Raw genomic sequence first — 24680 nt, 5'->3', positions numbered from 1 at the left:
TGATAACATCTTATGTCAAAATCAGGAAGTTGACAGTGGTCTGCTACCATTAATGGGACCAGTCTTTCCACTCATGTCTTCTCTTCTGGCCCAGGATCCCACAAGGCATCTAGTCGTCATGTCTCCTTAGTCTCTTCCAATCTGAGTTTCTCAGTATTTCTTGGTCTTTTACAGCCCTGACACTTTTGAAAAGTACTGGCCAGTAAGTTTGTAGAGTGTCTCTCAATTTGATTTGTCTCATGATTAGACCTAAGTTAGGCACTTTGTGACAAGTTCTTAGCATATGACAGACAGATGTCAATGTGTCTTACGTATGGTTGGGGATGTAAAAAGGCTCCCCGCTTTTTGAGATGCGGTCTTACTCTGTTGCCCAGGTTACTCTGCTCCCACCTCAACCTCCTGAGCAGCTTGACTACAGGTGTGAGCCACTATGCCCAGGTAAGTTTTGTATTTTTTGTAGAGACAGGGTTTCACCATGTTGACTAGCTGGTCTCAAACTCTTGACCTCAGGTGATCCACCTGCCTCAGCCTCCCAAAGTGCTAGGATTACAGGCGTGAGCCACTGCACCCGCGCAAAAAGTCATGTTCTTAATCACTGTGTTAGATTTCTATTGCTGCTGGAACAAAATACCACAAACTTAGTGGTGTAAAACAATGTAAAATTCCCATACTGTGTTTGTTATATGCTGGTATCCAGAGAAACTGACTTTGGAGAGAGAAATATTATCTTGTGTAAAGTAAGTTATGTTATTTTAATATATATTTAGTCCAATAGGCTGCAACGTTCTCTCTTTCGGAGGTAACCTTCCCTCTGATTACGAATAAGAAGATGAGTGAAGCGGGTGCTCCTCTGCAGCTAGGCATGGGGGCGTGGAAGAATTCTACTGCTCCCTGAAAAGAAATCTGCTGTGCTTAGAGAACCCACATAATCACACACAACAGGTAATGCACACATAAGCACACCAGCAGAATTCCACCTCACCCTGAAAGAGGCACTTACACTTATCTATCAACATGGTCTCCTTAGACTCCAGGAATGTGTCCTATATACATGGGACGTATTACACAGTTCTTACCTTTCCAGATCCAAAGACTGCCTCTTGGGCGTATCTGATGAGACACTCTTTGCAGAACAAGTGAGCATCTGCGCACTGCGTCAGCTCCTCGAATGGAAATTCCCCATAGCAGCAGCGACACTCAATCAGCTGGCCGTCCTGCAGGCGGTCAAGAAACACACATGAAATGTCCTGCACTTCAGCAGAGGGAGAGCCTTGTCTCCCATCCTCATCTCTCTCCCACCCCCCACACAAATTCTGAGGTAAAAAGCAACCCATTTTAGGGGCCATAAAACAATGATACGCTGTTTCGTGCTATATAAATCTAGCTCAAGATACTAGAACAATAGTAATCCGTAGCTAAAACAGCGACGTTTTCATGGGTTTTGTCTGGTATTCTTTAGAGTAATTCTTTGTATAAAGTTATCATATTCAATCCCATGGTGCAAAGGGAACTAGAACATCTGCACTCAGATGCTAATGTGATTATAAAAAGCAAGGATAAGGAGCACGAGAGATGTTACCCAAAATGTTTTCAAAAGTTGAATTTTGTTCTTGTCATAAAGAGTGTGAACGGGTCATATCCAAGTCTGAGCTTTATTTTAAGGGACTATTGAAGCTATAACTAAAGCAGGAACCTCAAGTAATGTACCAGGCTATTGACTCCTTTTATTAACTATAGCAACTGATCCAATCACCAAATCATTCCTTTTTTTTTTTTTTTTTTGAGACAGAGTCTTACTCTGTTGCCCAGGCTGGAGTGCAGTGATGCGATCTTGGCTCACTGCAACCTCCACATCCCAGGTTCAAGTGATTCTCCTGCTTCAGCCTCCCAAGTAGTGGGGGTTACACTACTCGGGAGTGTAACCCCCTCCCAAAGTGCTGGGATTAGAGGCATGAGCCACTGCATCCAGTCCCATTCTTTTATTTATTTATTTTTTATTTTTACTAGAAATTGGGTGTTTCTATGTTGACCAAGTTGGTCTTGAACTCCTGGGCTCAAACAATCCTCCCATGTCAGCCTCTCAAAGCGCTGAGATTACAGGCACGAGACACGGTGCCCAGCCACTAACCCATTCTTAACGCCACATTAGAAAAGTCACTAGCTGGGCGTAGTGGCTCACACCTGTTCCCAATACTTTGGGAGGCTGAGATGGGTGGATCACCCGAGGTAAGGAGTTCGAGATCAGCCTGGCCAACATGGTGAAACTCCGTGTCTACTAAAAATACAAAAATTAGCTGGGCATGGTGGCACATGCCTGTAGTTCCAGGTACTCAGGAGGCTGAGACAGGAAAATCACTTGAACCCAGGAGGCAGAGGTTGCAGTGAGCCAAGAATGTGTCACTGCACTTCAACCTCGGTGACACAGCAAGACGCTGTTTGAAAAAAAAAAGAAAAAGAAAAAGAAAACTCACTGTTTGAGGGCGGCAGACACCATACAGAAATCCATCTTGCCCTGAGGTTAGACATATCTCTTTCTTTTAACTCTAAAGTGATATCTAAATTGTAAACTTTCCTTTATGAGTCTATCTAATGAATGTCAGGTAATGATTTTTAACGGGAACATCTATTATCTCCCCTTCGATTCTGATTCAGTGTGATCTAAGAGTGACTACATTAGATCACGTATCTGACTATAACTTGGCTGAACTGCAAACTTGGCAAATCAACAGGAGGTTATCCAAAAACAAATTTGCCATCAAAAATGCTGACAAAACATGGTAAGAGAAAACAGCCCATGAAAATGTCCAGAATAAACAAGGTGAGATTTCAAACTACCTTTTGATACTATTCTTCATTCATCTGCAGGGTAAGCTAAGTATTCATGCTGAAGAACAAAAAAAGCATACAATCAGACACAAATTTAGTAAAAATGACACTAACCATTTAGTATTTTTTCCATAAACATAACTCCAGTATTGTGATCTCTTCCATTACACAGTTTAGCAGTTCAAAAAGTTACCTGTGATGGCCGGGCGCAGTGGCTCAAGCCTGTAATCCCAGCACTTTGGGAGGCTGAGATGGGCGGATCACGAGGTCAGGAGATCCAGACCATCCTGGCTAACACGGTGAAACCGCGTCTCTACTAAAAAACAAATACAAAAAGCTAGCCGGGTGAGGTGGCGGGCGCCTGTAGTCCCAGCTACTCGGGAGGCTGAGGCAGGAGAATGGCGTAAAAAAACCCGGGAGGCGGAGCTTGCAGTGAGCTGAGATCCGGCCACTGCACCCCAGCCTGGGCAACAGACCGAGACTACGTTTTAAAAAAAAAAAAAAAAAAAGTTACCTGTGAATAAACTGTAAATGGATGAAAGAGCTAGAAAATACAGGACAATTTTTCTTCAGTATGACTCAAAATGTAGAATAAATAAGGGAAAAGGCTGACACATAAAACACTTTGAATAGCAAAGAATAGCATCAACAAAAACAAACTGAACAAATAAAAACTAAGTTTGGCTGGGCGGGATGGCTCATGCCTGTAATCCCAGCACTTTGGGAGGCTGAGGCAGCCAGATCACATGAGATCAAAAGTTCGAGACCAGCCTGACCAACATGGAGATACCCCGTCTCTACTAAAAATACAAAATCGGCTGGGCATGGTGGTGTACACCTGTAATCCCAGCTACTTGGGAGGCTGAGGCAGGAAGATCACTTGAACCCGGAAGGCAGAGGTTGCAGTGAGCTGAGATCGCCCTGTTGCACTCTAGCCTGGGCAACAAGAGTGAAACTCTGTCTCAAAAAACAAACAAACAAACGAAAACTATGTTTGACAATAGACTTCATTGGCGAGGCTGTGTGGTAGTGGGCACCCTCACATGTTACTGGTGAAAATGCAAAGCAGGACAACCACACTGGCGGGACACTCGCAAAGAGTCATCAATGCCACTTCCAAGAGTCTAGCCCAAAGATGCACGTGGGCAGAAACAGGGAATGATGTATGCACAAACTTAATCATGGCGCTATTTATAATAGCGAAAACCTGGAAACAACCCTAAATGTCCAGCAACAGGGGAATGACTGAATAAACTGTGGTATTACATAAAATGGTGTACCAGCCAGTTTAAAAAAGGAAAGAGAAAAATCCCTATGAATTGCCATAGGGTGATTGCCAGGATGCACGGTTAAACGAAAAATGCAGTCACAGAAGAGTCTGCCACCATTTGGGATTACATTAAATTATTTGTGAGACAGCGTCTCACTCTTGCCCAGGCTGGAGTGCAGTGGTGTGATCCTGGCTCACTGCAGCCTCAACCTCCCAGGCTCAAGAGATCCTCCCGCCTCAGCTTCCCGAGTAGCTGGGACTACAGGTGTGAGCTACTACGCCTGGAAAAGTCTGCTACTATCTGGATAAGAAAGATGGGTAAATAAAAATAGTATACATATTTGTTTTTCCACAAAGGAAAGATAAACCAAAGACTAACAATAATGGTTATATATAAACAAAGTGGGGGGCCAGGTGCAGTGGCTCACGCCTATAATCCCAGTACTTTGAGAGGCCAAGGTGGATGGATCGCTTGAGGTCAGGAGTTTGAGACCAGCCTGGTAAACATGGCGAAACCCCGTCTCTACTAAAAATACAAAAATTGGCCAGGCATGGTGGCGTGTGCCTGTAATCCCAGCTACTTAGGAGGCTGAGGCAGGAGAATCCCTTGAACCCAGGAGTCAGAGGTTGCAGTGAGCCGAGATCCTGCCACTGCACTTCCAGCCTGGGTGACAGAGGGAGACTCCATCTCAAAAAACAAACAAAGGAAAGTGGGAGAAAGGGACAGGACAAAAGCTAGATTTTTCTGAATATTCCTTGCTTTATAGTTTTGATTTTTGTAAAAAACAAAATTAGTTAAAAAAACAAAACCAATTCTCTAAAAGTTCAAAATAAACAGAAAGAAATAAGCTGTTTTTTTTTTGAAACAGTCTTGCTTTGTTGCCCAGGCTGGAGTGCAGTGGCACGATTTTGGCTCACTGCAACCAACCTCGACCTCCCAGGTTCAAGCGATTCTCGTGCCTCAGCCTCCCAAGTAGCTGGGATTACAGGCATGTGCCACCATGCCCAGCTAATTTTTGTATTTTTAGCAGAGACAGAGTTTTGCCATGGTGGTCAGGCTGGTCTTGAACTCCTGGCCTCAAGTGATCGCCTGTCTTGGCCTCCCAAAGTGCTGGGATTACACACACAAGCCACCATGCCTAGCCAGAAACAAATAAACTTGTTTATCAAGTTAATGGCACAAGCACCAAGACTTACTTCCAGTGACTTTAAGATATTTGAATTTTATATTCTCAGATATAATCTGACAATAATGTTATTAAGAACCAAGACTTTTAGCATCAGAGAAAAGAAAACAAAGTTAGCAGGGCATAGTGGTGTGTTCCTATAAGGTGGCTGAGTCGGGAGGATGGCTTGAGGCCAGAAGTTCAAGACCAGCCCAGACAACACAGGGAAATCCAGGCTCTACAAAAAAAAAAAAAAAATAGGAAAAAAGTGCTGGGATTATAGGCGTGAGCCACTGCACCTGGCCCCCCACTTTGTTTATATATAACCATTATTGTTAGTCTTTGGTTTATCTTTCCTTATTTTATGGAAAAATACTTAATCTGATAAGATTGGTGATATTAATGAATGTCATTCTGTAACAGATGGATTAAGATAATAAATTCTAATTTCTGCTTAAAATCTAGAATTTTGGTCAAAAATAATCACTTCATTCATTTTTGAGAAAATGCCTGCCAAATACCTAATTTTGAATAATCACAGTTTTTCTGTCACTTTTATCCAAGTAAAAAGTGGCCAATGCAGCTGCTTTGTGGCTCAATTGCACAAGCGCTTTCCTCATACCTGGATATAAGACAAGCTTCACATCCTGGATGTGGCGGAAGCACTTTATGAAGACTTCATTTTATTACACAGAATATTGAAAAGATGTTTTCAAGGGTCAAAATTTGGTAAAATAATTTCTACTGCTTTATCAAAGACATTTTTAGGTGAAACTGGCGTGTCTTAAAAATGTTAGTGCATGGTGGTGAAGAATACAAAGATTATGAGGATGGCTCTATGCCATCTGATGTCTGATTCATGCCAAGGCACCACTGCTTTGCTTCTGCTGGTACAAATTCAATATGGTGAAAAAGCAAATACAGCTGACCTTGATCAACAGAGGTGTGAACTGTGGGGACCCACTTATGTGCTCATTTTCTTCTGCTTCTGCCACCCTGAGACAGCAAAACTAGCACACCCCTCCTCCTCAGCCTACTCAACGTGAAGACCATGAAGATAAAGACCTTCTCATGCTGATCCACGGTACCATTTAATGAATACTAAATATATTTTCCTTATCATTTTCTTAATAACATTTTCTTTTCTCTAGCTTACCTTATTGTAAGAATACAGCATGTAATACACAAAACATACCAAACATGTTCATCGACTGTTATGGGTAAGGCTTCCTGTCAACAGCAGGCTGTTCACAGTGAAGTTTTGCGGCAATCAAACATTATATGCAGACTTTCAACTGCACAGGGGGAAGCACTCCTAACTCTCATGTTGTTCAAGGGTCACTGTAATGTCTTAGTATAGTTATAAGAGGTTTGACCTCGTAGACCCCCAAGAGAGTCTTGGGAAACCCAGAGCAAACCAGAATCCCAGAAACACACCCCAAGACCACAGCACATCTTCCTACCTCTGCCATCTCTTTGATTTTCTGCTCATGGAACTCCTGCTCTTGTTGCACAGCTGGAAGGAGAGCACGCAGGTCATAGGACCTACAATGTCGTCGCTCATTTTCAAGAAAGAACATCCTCTTTTCTATTTTTATGTCACCTAGAAGATATACGACAATGCAAAAGCATGTAGACAACTGTGTGTTAGGAATCTGGGCCAGCCATGTCCATTCTTCCCGGCCTCATTCTCCCTCTTCTCTCTGGCGGTACGTTTCATGACTTCTCTTTCATATTCTACCATTTGGGAGGACTGGGCTTCTTACCATTTGCCAACCTATCATCCATTTTTTGACCTTTCTGGTTCTTTCCCTCTGTTTATGCTCCATTAGAAGGCATCTCCTATTCTGTCACTAGTGTACTATGTGATTATACCACAATTTATTATCTATTTCACTACTGAGGACATTTGGGTTTACTGTTTTGGGTTAATCTGAATAGTGCTGCTTATAGCCATTTGTTGGTGAATGTATGTCCGCAATTTAGCTGGGAATTGCCAGATCACGGGATAGGCTTACTTCCAGCTTTAGAAAATAATGCCAGTGTTCCAAAGTGGTTGTACCAGTTTACACCCTTCCTCCATCAGCAACGCATGTGAGTTCCAGTCTCTCCCATGTCCTTACACCTATCCTTGGTTTTTAATTTTAGCCATTCTGGTGGGTGCAAATGTGCCATATGTTTTTCAACCATTTTTATTTTGAAAGCATTCAAATATACAAGGGGCTGAAGGAATAGTACCTATGATCACCACAATGTATTACAACATAAGAATAAAAGAGAGTAGAATGACAAATATCAGACATATAATTGATCTGTTTAGGTTTTGTATTTCTAGATTCACCACAATATATTATAACATGAGAATAAAAGAGAGCAGAATGACAAATATCAGACATATAATTGATCTGTTTAGGTTCTACATTTTTTTTTTTTTTGAGACGGAGTCTCGCTCTGTCACCCAGGCTGGAGTGCAGTGGCCGGATCTCAGCTCACTGCAAGCTCTGCCTCCCGGGTTTTTTTACGCCATTCTCCTGCCTCAGCCTCCCGAGTAGCTGGGACTACAGGCGCCCGCCACCTCGCCCAGCTAGTTTTTTGTATTTTTTAGTAGAGACGGGGTTTCACCGTGTTAACCAGGATGGTGTCAATCTCCTGACCTCGTGATCCGCCCGTCTCGGCCTCCCAAAGTGCTGGGATTACAGGCTTGAGCCACCACGCCGGGCCTGGTTCTATATTTCTTTCGCTGATTTGGCAAATTATGATTTTCTTTTTGGAGACAGAGTCCCGCTCTGTTGCTCAGGCTGGAGTGCAGGGGCACATTCATAGATCACTACTGCCTCGACTCCTGGGCTCAGGTGATCCTCCCGCCTCAGCCTCCTGAGGAGGTGGGACTATAAAGGCAGATGCCACCATGCCCAGTTAATTTTTTTGTATTTTTTTAGAGATGGGATTTTTCCCGTGTTGTCCAGGCTGGTCTTGAAGTCCTGGGCTCAAACCATCCACCAGCCCTGGCCTCCCAAAGTACTGGGATTACAGGTGTGAGTCACAATGCCTGACCAATTTATATTTTCCTAGAAAACTTTATCTCATCCAGATTTTCAATGTACTCTTGTCTGTTCTTGGTAATCTCTTGATTTTAACATTTACTATCTGGTTCCTAATACATTTTATTTTGATTCTCCTTTTCTCTTGCTCATTCTCACATTTTTTAAATTCAAACTTTTTCTTCAGAAAACCAGTTTTTGGGGCCAGGCGCAGTGGCTCATGCCTATAATCCCAGCACTTCGGGAGGCCGAGGACGGCACATTATCTGAGGTCAGGAGTTCGAGAGCAACCTGTACAACATGGTGAAACCCCGTCTCTACTAAAAACACAAAAATTAGCCAGGCGTGATGGCACACACCTGTAATTAATCCCAGCTACTTGAGAGGCTGAGGCAGGAGAACTGCTTGAGCTTGGGAAGTGGACTCCGTCTCAAAATTAAAAACAAAACAAAACCAGTTTTTGGTATTATGAGAATAGAAAAGCACACGATTAGAGAGTAAGTTTTGAAGCCAGATTCCCAGCTCGGCTACTTGCTAGCTGTGTAACATGTGCTACGTTACTTAACCTCTCTGTGCTTCAGTTTTTTTTCTACAAAATGATAATAATGGCACATACATCTCATAAGGTTATTTGAAACATAAATGAATTAATCCATTAAAGCACTTAGAAAAGTGAGTGGTACATATTAAGTGCTAAACAAATGTTAGTTATAATTATCAACACTACAAGTTTTAAAAAAATTCCACCCTCTATTATTTCTTTCGTCTTTACTCAGTTCTTTTTGTAGTTTATCATGTTAAAGTAGTAAGATTTATTTTCAGTCCTTTAATTTTATTTATTTACTTTTTTAGAGACAGAGTCTTGCTCTGTTGCTCAGGCTAGAGTGCAGTGGCATGAGCTCGGCTTACTGCAAGCTCTGCCTCCCAGGTTCACGCCATTCTCCAGCCTCAGCCTCCCAAGTAGCTGGGACTACAGGTGCCCACCACCACACCTGGCTAATTTTTTTGTATTTTTAGTAGAGATGGGGTTTCACTGTGTTAGCCAGGATGATATCGATCTCCTGACCTCGTGATCCGCCCGCCTCGGCCTCCCACAGTGCCGGGATTACAGGCGTGAGCCACCGCACCCCGCCTCAGTCCTTTATTTTTAAAAATAAATGCAATTAAGTCTACAAACTTTCCTCTAATGTATTTTCCTGTATGACCATAAAAAGGACAGAGGAGGGAGAACCCTGTCTCACTCTTTGAGTCAAGCAATTATAGCCCAAAGAGCAGTGCTTGGATGGAAAACAAACTGAAAAGGAGAAAAATGGGATGCCTGGAACAGATGAGAGATTCTTAGCCTGTGTCCTTATAAAAAGCTGTTAAAAAAGGCTCAGTGTGAATCATAAACATTAAACTACTAACATAAGTGTATTTTTTATCTCATGCTTCCAGGGTCCTTAAAGATTATCTGATAATTAAATTTAAGACTCAGCATCTAAATTAAAGTGCTATACCTAAAACAAGGGACTGAATCAAATAAAATGAAGTTAACGGGAAAATGTGAGATGCAGTGAAACTGAGAGAGGTATATGACCTGACAGCAATGTGGGTGAAAAGAGCAAGACTGAATGTGAGCAGACCTCATGTGGAGTATGATGTCCCGTCTTCTACACCCTAACTTTCAAAAAGACCCTGACAAGCTAGAGAAGGGCACACAGGGAAGGGGAGAAGGGCAGTCAGGCTGACGAAGGGGCAACAGCCAGAATCTGTCTCTCCACAGGCAAGAACTACAACCATGGCAGGGAACTTCAGGAAGTACATGCTGACTTAATACAAAGGAAGAACTGTCTAAAAGACGGAGCTGACCAACAAGGGAGTCAACTATCTTGCAAAGTAGCACTTTCTCCACCACTGAAGTCAGAAACAAACGCTGTATGGCTATGTACAAGGATGCCTGTTCTGAACTGTGGGTAAATTTGGCTGAATGAAAAACCACCTGCACACTGCCCCTAGTTCTACATTCTGCCACAGGCCAGGAGAATGTCATGTCAGCAGAGCGCTGCTCCACAGACTGGCTTAGGAACCTCAGGAGTCATAGCCTAAGGGATTTGCTTTTAGATCCTGGGGCACAGTGGCTCATGCCTGTAACCCCAGCACTTTGGGAGGCCAAGGCCTCCGTCTCTACTAAAAAATTCAAAAAATTAGCCGGGTGTGGTGGTGGGCACCTGTAGTCCCAGCTTCTTGGGAGGCTGAGGCAGGAGAACGGTGTGAACCCGGGAACCAGAGCTTGCAGTGAGCCGAGACTGCGCCACAGCACTCTAGCTTGTGTGACACACACAGCAAGATTCCGTCTCCAAAAAAAAAAAAAAAAAAGTAAATACAAATACAAATACAAACACTTTCCAGCTTTATAGTTACCTGAATTCCCACTTAGTCATACCTGAAATCAAGTGTGGTAATTAAGTGCACACGTAACAGAAAGGGATGATCTCTAGAAAAGTTGTAGTAATTCCTTTACTGGGTGGAAGCAACTCAGATAAAATCTGAGTTGTTATAAAACTCAAGTTTATATTTCTGGGGATGAGACCTGAAGTAACCTCTTCAAAAGGGTTTTCAGCAGTTATTTCATCAATAAGAATGACAGAATTTTGGAGAAACATGTGGCTATTGGCCATTCTCTCAGTTGCATAAGTGACCCTCTGTAGTAAGGCCTCATTCATAAGTCTGGGTAGTTTTTACCTAACAACACAGCCAATTCTCATCAAACCTTGAAGACCAGTTTTTTCCCCAAGCTTAACAGCATACTCAAATACCTTCTCACACATGAATTTTCTACCACACAAAATTTTCCTGCCATGGTTTATCTTAAGTAGGAAGAAGGAAGCCAACAAGTGCAGCCACTTTCTGAAAATTTTGATGTGCTGAGAAAATAGTTCCTGTCAGTCACTCCTTGGACTGGCCTGGCCAGATACTGGGCAGACACTTGTAGCACGGCTTCCTTCACTGACTATGAAGAAGAAAAGATGCAGTGTTGCAGCTACACACTGCCAGCAACACAGTTTGTGTTACCTTGTTCTACTTGAAATCGATGTAAGAATACTGGTTCACTTCTTTTCTCTTCCTTTTCCCACCGGTTTCTGGTAATAGCTCCTGCCATTTTTTAATGGCATCAGAAAAGGCCTAAAAATTGAGAAAGCGAGAGGTTACTTCTGTAAATGGAAAGTAAGAATACACGAGACAGGGAATCCCCAAATGCCATTTTAACACATCTTCAGCTTTCTTCCCAGCATGGTGAACAACAGGTAGTGGCGGCTGGGTGCAGTGGCTCACGCCTGTAATCCCAAAACTTTGGGAGGTCAAGGCGGGTGGATCCTTTGAGGTCAGGAGTTCGAGACCAGCCTGGCCAACATGGTGAAACCCCATCTGTACTAAAAATACAAAAATTAGCCAGGTATAGCGGCACACGCCTGCAATCCCAGCTACTCAGGAGGCTGAGGCAGGAGAATGGCTTGAACCTGGGAGGCGGAGGTTGCAGTGAGCCGAGACTGTACCACTGCAATCCAGCCTGGGTGAAAGAGTGAGACTATGTCTCAGAAAAAAGAAAAAAAAAGAATAGGCAGTGGTAAATAGGCAGAATTTATTTTCATTCTCTCTGACTTTCATAAACTGGTACAGTGGTGGAAGCAAAATACTTACTGACAGATTAAAGAGTAGGGAAAAGAAAAACTGTTGGCAGGGTGCAGCGGCTCACACCTGTAATCCTAGCACTGTGGGAGGCTGAGGGGATAGATCCCTTGAGCTTAGGAGTTCAAGGCTAGCCTGGGCAACATGGGGATACCCCATCTCTACTAAAAATATAAAAAGACAGCTGGTGGTCCACAGCTGTGGTCCCAGGTACTTAGAGGTTAAGGTAGGACAATCACTTGAGCCTGAGAGGCAGGGTTGCAGTGAGCCATGATTGCGCCACTGCACTCCATCCTGGGTAACACAGGAGACCCAGTCTCAAATAAAACAAAACTGTCCAAGCTGTCCTTGAATAAGTACAGGTTAAATCACACGACAATGTGCTGGTGAGTTCCATTCTGTAGGCAAATCTTCCATGTTGTTTCTCTGGTCAATGCTCCTCTTTACTTTCCCCTAACCTGCTTCCCCCACGCTCTTCTCTGCATGTACCTATATCCACCCCACCCTTGGATAGGATGCTGAAGCATAAAATCCTTCCACTGGTGAGGATCCCTTTTCTTTCCTACCTTCAGCTTCTCCCTCTTAGATTTTCCTTATCAGGATTTAAATACATTCAAGTCAGGGCGGCTCACGCCCAGGGTGGCTCATGCTTATAATCCCATCACTTTGGGAGGCTGAGGCAGGTGGATCACCTGAGGTCAGGAGTTTGAGACCAGCCTGGACAACATGGCAAAACCCTGTCTCTACTAAAAATACAAAAAAATTAGCTGGACATGGTGGCATGCGCCTGTAATGCCAGCTAATTGGGAGGCTGAGGCAGGAGAATCAGTGAACCTGGTAAGCGGAGGTTGCATGAGCTGAGATCGTGCCATTGCACTCCAGCCTAGGCAACAGAGTGTGATTCTGTCTGGAAAAAAAAAAAGTGCTCAAGTCTTTGGCATCCTAAAAAAAGGAGGGAGAAGGGGTACCTGATTTGAACAGGAAGGAGGGGTGTGTGAGGTAGGACCATTCTGCCTGTAAGAGAAGAAGGAAGAGTGGGAGCCTTTCAGGAAGACTGGGTGGGACTCCTGAGTGTGGCAGGGGGTAGGAGGCCCTGGGGCTCATGTCCTATGGCTATGTTGTTAGGGTGCAGGGCAGGCTGGGGTCCAAGCCTGGGCGGCATGAGAAGGGCGGTGGCTATGATGGCAGTGTTTGTCTGAAACTCCTGCTGAAACTTAATCCCCAGTGTGGCGGTGTTGAGAAGGTGATCTCATCTCTCTTTCAATGCCAGCCCCTCTTTCTTCTTCCCCTCTTTGTAGAGAAACTTATCAAAGGAGTTGTTTATCTTCTGTTTTACCACCTCACCCTTATGACCACAAGCTTTCCAGCTGTCTCTAATCTGACATCTACCCCGCCTCTGCACTTACTAATCTATGCTTATTATTGAGTGGCCAAGTCTACAAGTCTACCATCTGCATTTTAGTCCTCATCTTGCACAAACTCTTAGCAGTATTTAATAACAGGCTGGGCATGGTGGCATCCCAGTGCTTTAGGAGGTTGAGGTGCGAGGACAGCCTGAGGTCAGGAGTTCAAGACCATCCTGCACAATCTAGCAAGACCCCATTTCTACAAAAAACAAAATAAAAAGATCATCCAGGTGTGGTGGTATGCACCTGTAGTCCTAGCTACATGGGAAGCTGAGGCAGGAGGACGGCTTGAGCCCAGAAGGTCAAGGTTGCAATAAGCCATGATTGTGCCACTGTACTCCAGCCTGGGTAACAGAGAGAGATCCTGTTACTAAACAAGAATAACAATGATGATGATGTGATAATACAGACTGCTCCAGTCTTACAACTTCCTTCCTGTCTGCCTGCCTCCTCCACTTGGTCTTCACATGTCAGCAGTCCTCTCTTCTCACCTGATATCTCTGGGTACCTCATCCTGGCTGGTGAGATTTTCCATATGCTGATGACTCTCAAAGTCCTATCACCATAAAACCCAAGGAGACACACACACACACACACCACACACACACACACCCCTAAAAACCTATCTACAGTCTGTATTTTCCAAACTTTTTAGTCCAGTCAACATTTCAGTGAATTATTTTTACTTAGTCTCACAGGCCCTTCTCAGCACACTGGCAACCAATGTTTCCCAGACTGAATTCATGATTATTTCCCTCCAAAGCAAATGTTTGTACTAGTTCTCACCTCAACAAATGATACCAACATCTTCCACGAAACTCCTACTTGGGTCTGTGATTAAATGTTCCTTGTTCAGGGAGGCCCTTCTGGAGACCCTTGGTCTACCTTAGGTTGTCTCCTATTTTACCCTTTCAAAGCCCCTCTATTTTTCTTTCAGTCTTTTTTTGGCCGGGCACGGTGGCTCATGCCAGTAATCCCAGCCCTTTGGGAGGCTGAGGCAGGCGGATCATGTGAGGTCAGGAGTTGCTGACCAGCCTGGCCAACATGGTGAAACCCCATCTTTACCAAAAATACAAAACTCAGCCAGGTGCGGTGGTAAGCATCTGTGGTCCCAGCTACTCAGGAGGCTGATGCAGGAGAATCGCTTGAACTGGGAAGGCAGAGGCTGCAGTGAGCCGAGATCGTGCCATTGCACTCCAGCCTGGGTGAAAGAGCGAGACTCCATTTCAAAAAAAAAAAAAAAAAAAAAGGTGGAAGGGGCTTGGCCTACCTCAGCATGAGCCACAGTCCACGGCTTGGTTCTTCTCTTCCTACAGGTAAAACCCAATGAGTATTTTAACCACCACGATAACCCCACGTTTGTCCTTTGGACAAAAGAAACATCACAGTGTTTGCTGAGAATCACAAGAATTTCAGTAGGATAGAATTTAATGGCAGTAAGGGCGACCAAGAGGAGTAAGCCAAGGTCTTTGCTGGTGCACGCACTCCTGTTCTGGCCACAGCTACAAAGTGGGCACCATGTGCTGTCCTTCATGGAAGATGTCTGTGTTACCCACCATGAACCAGCACCCTTCTCACCCTTAACAAAGGCCTTTAAGTGCTATCTAATTAAGGTCCTGGGGGGAAAATGCTAGGAGCTGTCAGTAGCTGCCCATTCTTGTTCCCAGACTCTTTACAGACCTTATGTCCTATCACTGATAACTGAGCCATCTGGGGGATGGATGGTCGTGTGACCTGTCCCAAGTCGGAAAGCAAATCAGGAAGGAGCAGGATTAGAACACATCTTTCATACTCCTGCGTTCCACAGTAGAATGTATTACCCTCCATGTTTTTATGGTCAAACCAGGACTTCTCTGCTTCTCATCTATCTATCATTTCTTTTCATTTAACCCTTCATGACCAGCAAATACCTATTTATCTTCACCCTAATTCCTTAGCAATCATAAACCATCCCAATTTCCACAAGCTGGACTGTTCATTCTGTTATCATGGGAAGATGTAGCCAAGTGATGTGACCCCAAGAGGAAGACCAAGTAGAGCACCTTTCGGGTGATTGCATAGTGTCCTTTGAGCTCGTGCAGGGCCCACTTGATGTCCTGACTACTGAGCATTTTGAAGTCGGCCATGAGGAGGTCAGCAGCTTGGATGAAGCAGCGCTGGTCAAGAGACGTCAATTTAGAATAGTCAAAAAAGTCTATTTTAGGCAACTGAAACGAGAGAGAAGCATAAAATCAGAGGCCAGGCAGTACATTTCCCATGTAAGGGAAATCATTTTAAGAATTACATGTGTAGAAAAGAATAACGTTTGTTCTAATTACTCTATAAGGAAGTTACCAGCCCTATAAGACAGATGAGAAAATGGTGGCTCAGAGAGGTTAAACGAACCTGTCTGGAGCCGACAGACTAGTTTTACTAGTTATAACTAGTAAAGAAGTATAGTTGGGGATTTAAACCAATCTTTCAGCCATTCTTTCCATAACATATTTACACACAACTATTTTTTTCTATTATAGAATATGTAAGAGATATAATCAAAGAATCTATGGGGAGTTGGAAGATCAAGCAACAGATCTTAATAAAGTTAGTTCTCGACCATACTTTACCATGTAACACACTAAATGCCAGTTTGGATCACAAATAATGACAATGATTAAAGTTTTTAAAAACCAAACTGTTTACATCTTGATATGAGATCTGGTTAAACAGATGTATAGTATACACTGTATACAAATCTCACATTAAAAGAAAAAAGATATTCAACTCTAGGTAACGATCTGCATGCTGATGTATTTACAGGGAAGTGTACTGATGTTTTTGCAATTTACTTTGAAATGCATTATAATGAAATGAAACATAACAAAGATGTGCTGATGGACAGACACAGGACATATGTATGATAAAGAGGATACAGTAAACTGTTAACTTTGTAGTAGCACCAGTGGTAGGGATATAGGTGATCGACGTAAAATATTTCAACTTTTCTGTAGGTTTGAAAATTGTCATAATAAAATGTTAGTGTCCTGGCCAATTCTTGGAATTTGCTTTGTAGGATTAAAGATATGGAGGATTCGTTTAATTCTTTGTGGGAAAAGGAAGATAAGAATTACAAGGAAAGATAGAAGTTACAGACAGAATTCAAAGTGGCTCAGAATGGGAGATCTCACTGAAGTATAGACATATTCTGAAATCCTATGTCCCTCTGCTAGTCTTTAAAAACTTGTCCCAACAAAGCACTTTCTTCCCATACAGATAACAACAACAAAGTAGGGCATTTCCAGGTAGCGACTGCAAAACAAGAACACGACACTTGCCTTTGTCTCATCCTGGCTGGCCAGCAGACTGCTACTGGGATTTATGATGATTCTATCTTCTCTCTTTGGATAATCTGGGTTTTCCAGAAGAAAATTACAAAGTCTGCAAAAACAAATGATGTTACTTTCATACTGCTTCCAAATCCCACACCTGCCCATTGCTTCAAATGCAATGTTTGAAGAATATAGTCCTTAATCACATTACAACTGGCCTATCAAGAAATTAAGATGTGTGCAGCCCAGAAAAACTAAACAGATAAATAAACAACAAGTGCACTGCATTCCTATCTTTGTGGAAGAGAAAAAATATAAAAAGCAATGAACATACTGATTAAGGCAAACTCCTCTGAAGTTTATATATCAGTTAGCTGTTAATGTAATGAAGTCATTACTATTGGTTAAACTTCAAAATTGGAAAATTTGTAAGAAAAGTAGCTACTCTTTGTCAAGAAAACTATGAACAAGAAAGAAGTGGAAACCTGTATTCACATTTACAGTAAAAAACAGTCTGCTAAGAAATGTAATAAATAAATGAAATATAAAAGATCTTCTGTTAATTCATTAATACTTTTTACACCCCTCTGGTAACATAAATCTCTATAGTAATATAAAGCTCTATGAGCCACTGAGTTACACTCGGTTTATTTAGCTAGCTGTTAAGCTAGACTGATGAACAGATCATGTTTTCCTACGAACAGACACTCTTCACACCAAACCCATTAGCTTTGTCTATTATCATCATGAAATACTTCCAAAGTAAGGATATATAGAGTGAGATAACACACATTGATGTGTCACCACCCAGACCCAACAAATGTTAACTATTCAGGCTCTTCACAGTCAAATCAGACAACCACCTTGGAATGACCACACAGTAGTGAAGACAGAGTGAGTGGGGTACAGCTCTAGCCACATTCAGTAGCAAGGAAGTTCCTTTGCTCAGAGGTTAATGGGGACTTCCCCTTTTCTCTGTTCTTTCTCTTGCTCCAGTAGATTCCTAGGATGAACCCCTAGGTGCTATACCTGCAATTCTCACACACCTCCCTTTCTACTGATTCTCTTTTGCCAGATGTCAATAGTAAGGCCTATAATAGTAGGACAGGAGGTCTGGCAGAAAGAGGGCAGAGAAAAAGTGTCCAGGTCTGGCTCCTTTTCTCACCCAGGTGCCAGTGTTTCGGGACTGGTTTGCACGGGTTCGTTTATTCTGCAACCCCCACCGGGGACCCATGTCAAAGTGCTCTCCCTCATCCTGACATCTCAATGCATTTCCTTTTGCCATGACTTCTGGGAGTCCCATATACTTTTTGTCTCTAAGCTCCCTGCTTCCCTACCACCACAGTCTGCCCAGTCTATGGAACACAACGCCAGAGGCCCAAAGAGAGGAAAAAAAGCAGGAAACTCCTCCTATTACAGAGGGAGACAAGAATTCAGAGTTCATTTTCCTTTAAAACCATTGTCATCAGTGGTAATTCTCCATCCTAGAATTCACTGGTGTGCACTGAAGTTATGCAAACCTTTGAAGGCTGACCTGAGAATTAGCCACCAGCAAAAATCCCGTCTGTAGGGAAAGGCCTGAGTTCCAGACAACTCATTACATGTGCATATTTAATGTGGCGACAAACCAGACATGGACTAGCTTTAAAATGGTCTGTTTTCACATGTTTTCTCAAGTACATGATACATAAGTACACCTCTACATGAAATACAGGTAGAACAGTAGATATGATTTCTTGAAAAAACAAACGTGTTTGAGCGGTTCATCTCTCCCCAATTCATTTTATATTTTCAACAATACTAAGAACTTCAAATACTGAAGCGCTACAGATATGAAGTTCCACATGGCAGAAATCAGAAGCTCTCACTATAAACTGTCAGAATTCATTTCTAGTTTAATCCCTTCATTATGCTTACCAACAGAGCTCTTCTGGAGATTAAGGGACATTTGGAGGCACAGAAAATGAAGGACACAGTTTTTCTTCTACAGAAACAAGTGGTAGCCTCTGTTCTAATATCTGCACCCTGGGGCAAAAGCAGTGGGGAAGCCTGCCGGACTTCAATCTGCCCACCTCTTCATATGATCTCACGCTTGAGCTGATTTGACATGCTAGCGGATCTAAAGAAGGCACTCCTGCAAAGTAAGCCAGGCTAGTACTCCAGCCTTTTTTTTTTTGAGACGGAGTCTCACTCTGTTGCCCAGGCTGGAGTGCAGTGGTGCGATTTCAGCTCACTGCAAGCTCCGCCTCCCAAGTTCATGCCATTCTCCCGCTTCAGCCTCCTGCGTAGCTGGCACTACAGGCACCTGCCACCACGCCTGGCTACTTTTTTTGTATTTTTAGTAGAGACGGGGTTTCACCATGTTAAACAGGATGGTCTCGATCTCCTGACCTTGTGATCTGCCCATTCTGGCCTCCCAAAGTGTTGGGATTACAGGCGTCAGCCACCACACCCAGCCGTACTCCAACCTTTCAACCCTTAGATAGCTGTTGCTGCCTTCATCCAACTGAAGTTGACCCCGTGTGAGTGAAAGGTCTAAGTTAACCAGCCAGAGTAGATTACCTGCCATGTGGTTCTCCATAGGCCCTTCCTGCTTAAAATATCCAGATGGTTCCATCTGAAGGCCATTTAAAGACACACATAAAGCAACTGAGACTGAGCTACAACAAAATCCCAGCCTGCTCAACCCAGCTTTGGGCCTTATTTCCAGTTTCCATTAACATTTTAGTTTAGTTGTGGAATTAACATTGCCCTAGGAGTCCAGAGACTAAGGGAAAGGAAAGCAGTCTCAGGAAAGCAAGATTGGTTTGAAAAGATGCAGTACAAGGACTGTACATTCCCCTGCTTTTTGGATTTCATGAGAATTTGTATGTGTTTAAGGATCAATATTTGCTTCTGAGTGACACAAAAAGCACAGAGGGTCAGCAAGTCCCTAAAAGTAAGTACATGTGTGAGACTCAGGAAGTAGGAGAACAAAACTGTAACAGAAGGTGTCAATTTGATTACATTTTAGTGATTTTTATAGACAATCTTGAAGATATATTTAAACATGATGTTCATTTGCAGAAGAAGAGAAAAACATTGAAGTATACTCAATTTTGATGAGGTTAAATTGTTAAAAAATACTAAAATATGGTATCTGGTATTCAAATCATTGTTCTATAAATGAGCAAAGTTTATACTTTTCTCTACCATTTACATTTTCTGTAATGAACAAAACAGTATTCCATTTCATAACCAGGAAAACATTAACCAAAAAAAAAAAAAAAAGGAATTCAAAGAGAAGAGACGTAAACAATTCACACACAAGTGAAATACAATTAGTAAACAAATATATGAAAAACACAGCCAATTATCAAAGAAATGTCACTTATGCTACTTTATGCCTACCCTAGTTAACTACAAAAAATAACATCATAACTCAGTATTGTCGAAGAACTGTTAAAGCAATTCACACATATAAGTTGTTTTAAATGAGTGGAAGTCTACAAGAAAGTTTTCATTGTAAAAATGTAGTCATTGCTGCTCAATTTTCCTATAAACCTAAAACTGCTCTAAAAAATGAAGCTTAGTAATTTTTAAAAATGTAGTTACTATCATGCCACTTAGAAGCCCAAAAAGAAAGTATTTTAAAAGCTTAGGAGGGAAATAAAATCCCCAACAAACAATTCTGCTGGAAGACAGCAAACATAGCCAACAGGAAGGTGGATGCCAGGGTGTGGGGCAAGTACAGTTCAGGAGACAAGCAGGAGAATGTTCACAGCTACATTATCTGTGACAGTCAGAACTCAAATCCCTATCAAAAGTAGATGGAAAATTTAATTGCTAAGTGGTATAAATGGAATACCACTTAGCAATGAAAAATATAAAAACTATGGTTCTACCCAACATGAATAAACCTCACAAACATAATGCTGAGTGAAAAGAAGTCAGATTCAAAAGACTATAGACTAGACAAAATCTTCATGTAGTGTTCAAAGAGGATAGCAACATTCTACTTCTTGAAGATTTCTGGGTTGTAGTTACGTAAATTTTTGGTTTGTAATAAATTATTGAGCTGTGCATCTTTAATTTGTTTATTTTTTTCTTTAAGTATAATATAAACATATTGGTATACAATAACCAAGTTTAAAAACTATATACAATAAAGAATATGTGGAAAGCCTTGAGAAGAGTGAGTAACTGGCATGTAAATAACAAAATGGCTTTCTTTCCTCACTGTATGGAAGGTTAAATACCCAGGTAGAGTCTCTCACTGAAAAATAAAAAATGCTTTAAGAGTGTGAGTAATCCAAGCTGGGTGAGGTAACACATGCCTGTAATCCCAACTATTCGGGGGGCTGAAGCAGGAGAATCATCACTCCAGCTTGGGTGACAACGGCAAAACTCTGTCTCAAAAAAAAAAAAGAAACCAGCTATATCAAGAACTCAAGACATGAGCTTACAGTCAAACAAGAAAACGAGACACCATGGGAGCCAGCAGGAAGAACAGAATATGATTCCCAAGAACTTATCACATCAGAACAATCAAACTCACAAAGAAACTAGGTTTATTGTTTAAAGAAATAAAAGAAAAAAAAGACTAAAAATAAAGTATAAGAGCAAAACTCTAGGAAAATAACCAAGAGAATTAAAAGCTTAAACATCATAACTAAAAAACAGTAACACAGTGGATGAGTTAAAAGATTACACTCTGCTGAAGGGAAATGTGTGGGCTAGAAGACACCTCTGAAGAAATTATCCAGAATGCATCTCAGAGACAAAGAGGTGGACTTAGAGACACAGAGATTGTGGGAGAAGACTTACAGAAGACAGGAAACAGCTATAAAATTTCCAGAACTGACCAACATCATCAATCTACAGACTGGTAGTATATACTCTTAATGGTTTTGCCTTACTGAGAAGCATGTTAAGTAAAATTGATAAAGATTAAGGGAAGGCCAGATGAAGTGGCTCACACCTGCAATCCCAGCACTTTCAGAGGCCGAGGTAGGTGGGTCACCTGAGGTCAGGGGTTCAAGACCAGCCCGGCCAACATGGGAAACTCCATCTCTACTAAAAATACAAAAATTAGCCAGACATGATGGCACATCCCTGTAATCCCAGCTACTTGGGAGGCTGAGGCAAGAGAATCACTTGAACCTGGGAAATGGAGGCTGCAGTGAGCTGAGATCGCACCACTGCACTCTAGCCTAGGTGACAGAGTGAGACTCCATCTCAAAAATAAATAAATAAATAAATAAATATCTGATGATAGTGGTTGTACAGAGGTGGGATCAGACAAGGCCACTACTGGCTCCAACAGTGTCATTGTACAAATTAGAAAAAAGTACCTACATTGAGTTAAGTACCTGGAAAAGGGTCCTTCCTTCTCAGCCTCGGCAGGGAAGAAATCCACCTGCACCCCTGACTGAGAACTACAGTATAAGATAGGAACTTAGAGGAAAGGTGTTTAGTGAACTGTCTATTTTAAATTTACCACCAGGCTGGGCACAGTGGCTCACAGCTGCAATCCCGGCACTTTGGGAGGCCAAGGTGAGCGGATCACAAGGTCAGGGGTTCAAGACCAGCCTGACCAACATGGTGAAACCCTGTCTCTACCAAAAATACCCAAATTAGCTGGGCGCAGTGGAGCACGCCTGTAATGCCAGCTACTCAGGAGACTGAGGCAGGAGAACTGCTTGAACCCAGGAGGCGGAGATTGCTGTGAGCCAAGATTATACCACTGCACTCCAGCCTGGGCAACAGAACGAGACTCCATCTCCAAAAAAAAAAAAAAAAAATTTACAACTATTTCACCTCTGCAGATCAGAGGGAGGGGAAAGAGTTTATCTGTCTCCCAGGCTGGAGTGCAGGAGCATAACATAGCTCACTGCAGCCTTGAATTCCTGGACTCAGGCAATCCTCTTGCCTCAGCCTCCCAAAGAGCCAAGATTAAAGGTGTGAGCGATGTGTCTGGCCCATATTTATCCCTTTTATAATGAAAATTAAGAAATGTGGCCAGGCGCGGTGGCTCACGCCTGTAATCCCAGCACTTTGGGAGGCCGCAGCGGGTGGATCACCTGAGGTCAGGAGATCAAGACCAGCCTGACCAACATGGAGAAACCCTATCTCTACTAAAAATACAAAATTAGGGTGTAGTGGCACATGCCTGTAATCCCAGGTACTTGAGAGGCTGAGGCAGAAGAATCACTAGAACCTGGGAGGCGGAGGTTGAGGTGAGCTGAGATAATGCCATTGCACTCCAGCTTGGGCATTTAGCGAAATTCCATCTCAAAAAAAGAAAAAAACAAAACAAAACTGCAGAACAAAAAAATACATGTTCCAAAATTCCCCTCAAGGCTAAGCCAGAATCTTCTGGCAAAAAAGAAATTAAGCATCATGGGAAGACAAGACCGGTTCAGCATCACCTGTAGTATTTCAGGTCATAAAGGCCTAGTGGAGTACTCCTTTATAATCACCACACCTTCAAACACTGATGCTGACACTCTCTCTTAAGACTCAATGACTGCATATTAACAGCGTCTTGTCAGCAAATTAACAGCTTATTAAGCTCGTAATGAATGAGTCTTACACTTCATTCATGCCAGCAATATCATTATCTGATATAAATCTGGTCTAACTAGTCTTTTTATGTCTAAAAATGAAATGTCCCTGGATTCTAAATGGTATAAAATAGGATCATTTCAAAAGACAGAGCTGTGATACTAAAAGAAAAAGCCACAGGGAAAGGGATAAAGTGAGAGCAAACAACTTACCTTGTCCCTGATGGCAGTGAAAGTTGTTCAAGTGAATCACCTCTTCATTGCTGTTTCCCTCTGTCATTTTCAAACGCAGACATGCACATACGGGACCGCTAATATCTAAACATGGTGACCATCTGTTTCAAAGGTCTGAAAACGAAGCAAAGAGGAACAGTAAGAATGAGGGAGTATCAAAACTCTTGCCATGTATCTGGTGAGGGAACATCTGAAGTTTATGCTGAAAACATTCCTTGAGAAAACATATCCAAGGAAGTGGGTCAAAAAAAAAAACCCATAAAAACTCAAAACGTATGGCATTAAAACATATTTTTAAAATACACATATTAAAAAGACAAAGTACAGACAGAGAATTCACATTTTGATACGAATATGCTAACAAAGAAATGGGCTAAGGGTACTAATAGGCAATTCACAAACAAGAAAACACAGAAGATGCTCAACCTCACTAATAATCAGGGAAAGGCAAATCAGAAAATGAATTACGTTTCAGCCAGACGCAGTGGCTCACGACTGTAATCCCAGCATTTTGTGAGGCCGAGGCAGCAGGTCACGAGGTCAGGAGTTTGACACCAGCCTGACCAACATAGTAAAACCCAAGCTCTATTAAAATACAAAAATTAGCCGGGCATGGTGGTACGCACCTGTAATCCCAGCTACTCAGGACACTGTCGCAGGAGAATCACTTCAATCCTGGAGGTGGAGGTTGCAATGAGCCAAGATAACGCCGCTGCACTCCAGCGTGGGCAACAGAGTGAGACTCCTTCTCAAAAAGAAAAAAGAATTATGTTTCAAACCACTGGTGTGGCAAAAAAGGCAAGCATGTAAGAAATGGGAAATCGGCCGGGTGCGGTGGCTCAAGCCTTGTAATCCCAGCACTTTGGGAGGCCGAGACGGGCGGATCACGAGGTCAGGAGATCGAGACCATCCTGGCTAACACGGTGAAACCCCATCTCTACTAAAAATACAAAAACTAGCCGGGCGAGGTGGCGGGCGCCTGTAGTCCCAGCTACTCGGGAGGCTGAGGCAGGAGAATGGCGTAAACCCGGGAGGCGGAGCTTGCAGTGAGCTGAGATCTGGCCACTGCACTCCAGTCCGGGAGACAGAGCGAGACTCCGCCTCAAAAAAAAAAAAAAAAAGAAATGGGAAATCTTCTACATTGTTGGTTTGGAGAGTAACTTGGAAAAGATATTCTGAATAGCAATTAGCAATACACACTAAATTACAAATGTACAA

The 24680-nt window shown here is 42.5% G+C and overlaps 2 long non-coding RNA genes across 2 annotated transcripts; both read right to left on the bottom strand.

Annotated features, from left to right (window-relative positions):
* Positions 1-621: 621 nt before the first annotated feature.
* LOC117072736 lies at positions 622-15582 on the bottom strand. Its single transcript, XR_004432919.1, has 5 exons — positions 15421-15582; positions 11358-11468; positions 6726-6865; positions 2836-2884; positions 622-1214 (listed from the first exon to the last, which is right to left on the bottom strand). It is a non-coding gene; the product is annotated as an uncharacterized LOC117072736 (long non-coding RNA).
* Positions 15583-16689: 1107 nt separating this feature from the next.
* Positions 16690-24153, bottom strand: LOC117072741. Its single transcript, XR_004432930.1, has 3 exons — positions 24089-24153; positions 23442-23576; positions 16690-16792 (listed from the first exon to the last, which is right to left on the bottom strand). It is a non-coding gene; the product is annotated as an uncharacterized LOC117072741 (long non-coding RNA).
* Positions 24154-24680: the final 527 nt, after the last annotated feature.

The sequence above is a fragment of the Trachypithecus francoisi genome, unplaced genomic scaffold (assembly GCF_009764315.1).
Source record: "Trachypithecus francoisi isolate TF-2019V2 unplaced genomic scaffold, Tfra_2.0 Lachesis_group4, whole genome shotgun sequence".
Taxonomy (NCBI): domain Eukaryota; kingdom Metazoa; phylum Chordata; class Mammalia; order Primates; family Cercopithecidae; genus Trachypithecus; species Trachypithecus francoisi.
Note: the sequence above shows the minus strand (reverse complement) of the source record. Positions and strands in the feature narration are given on the sequence as shown.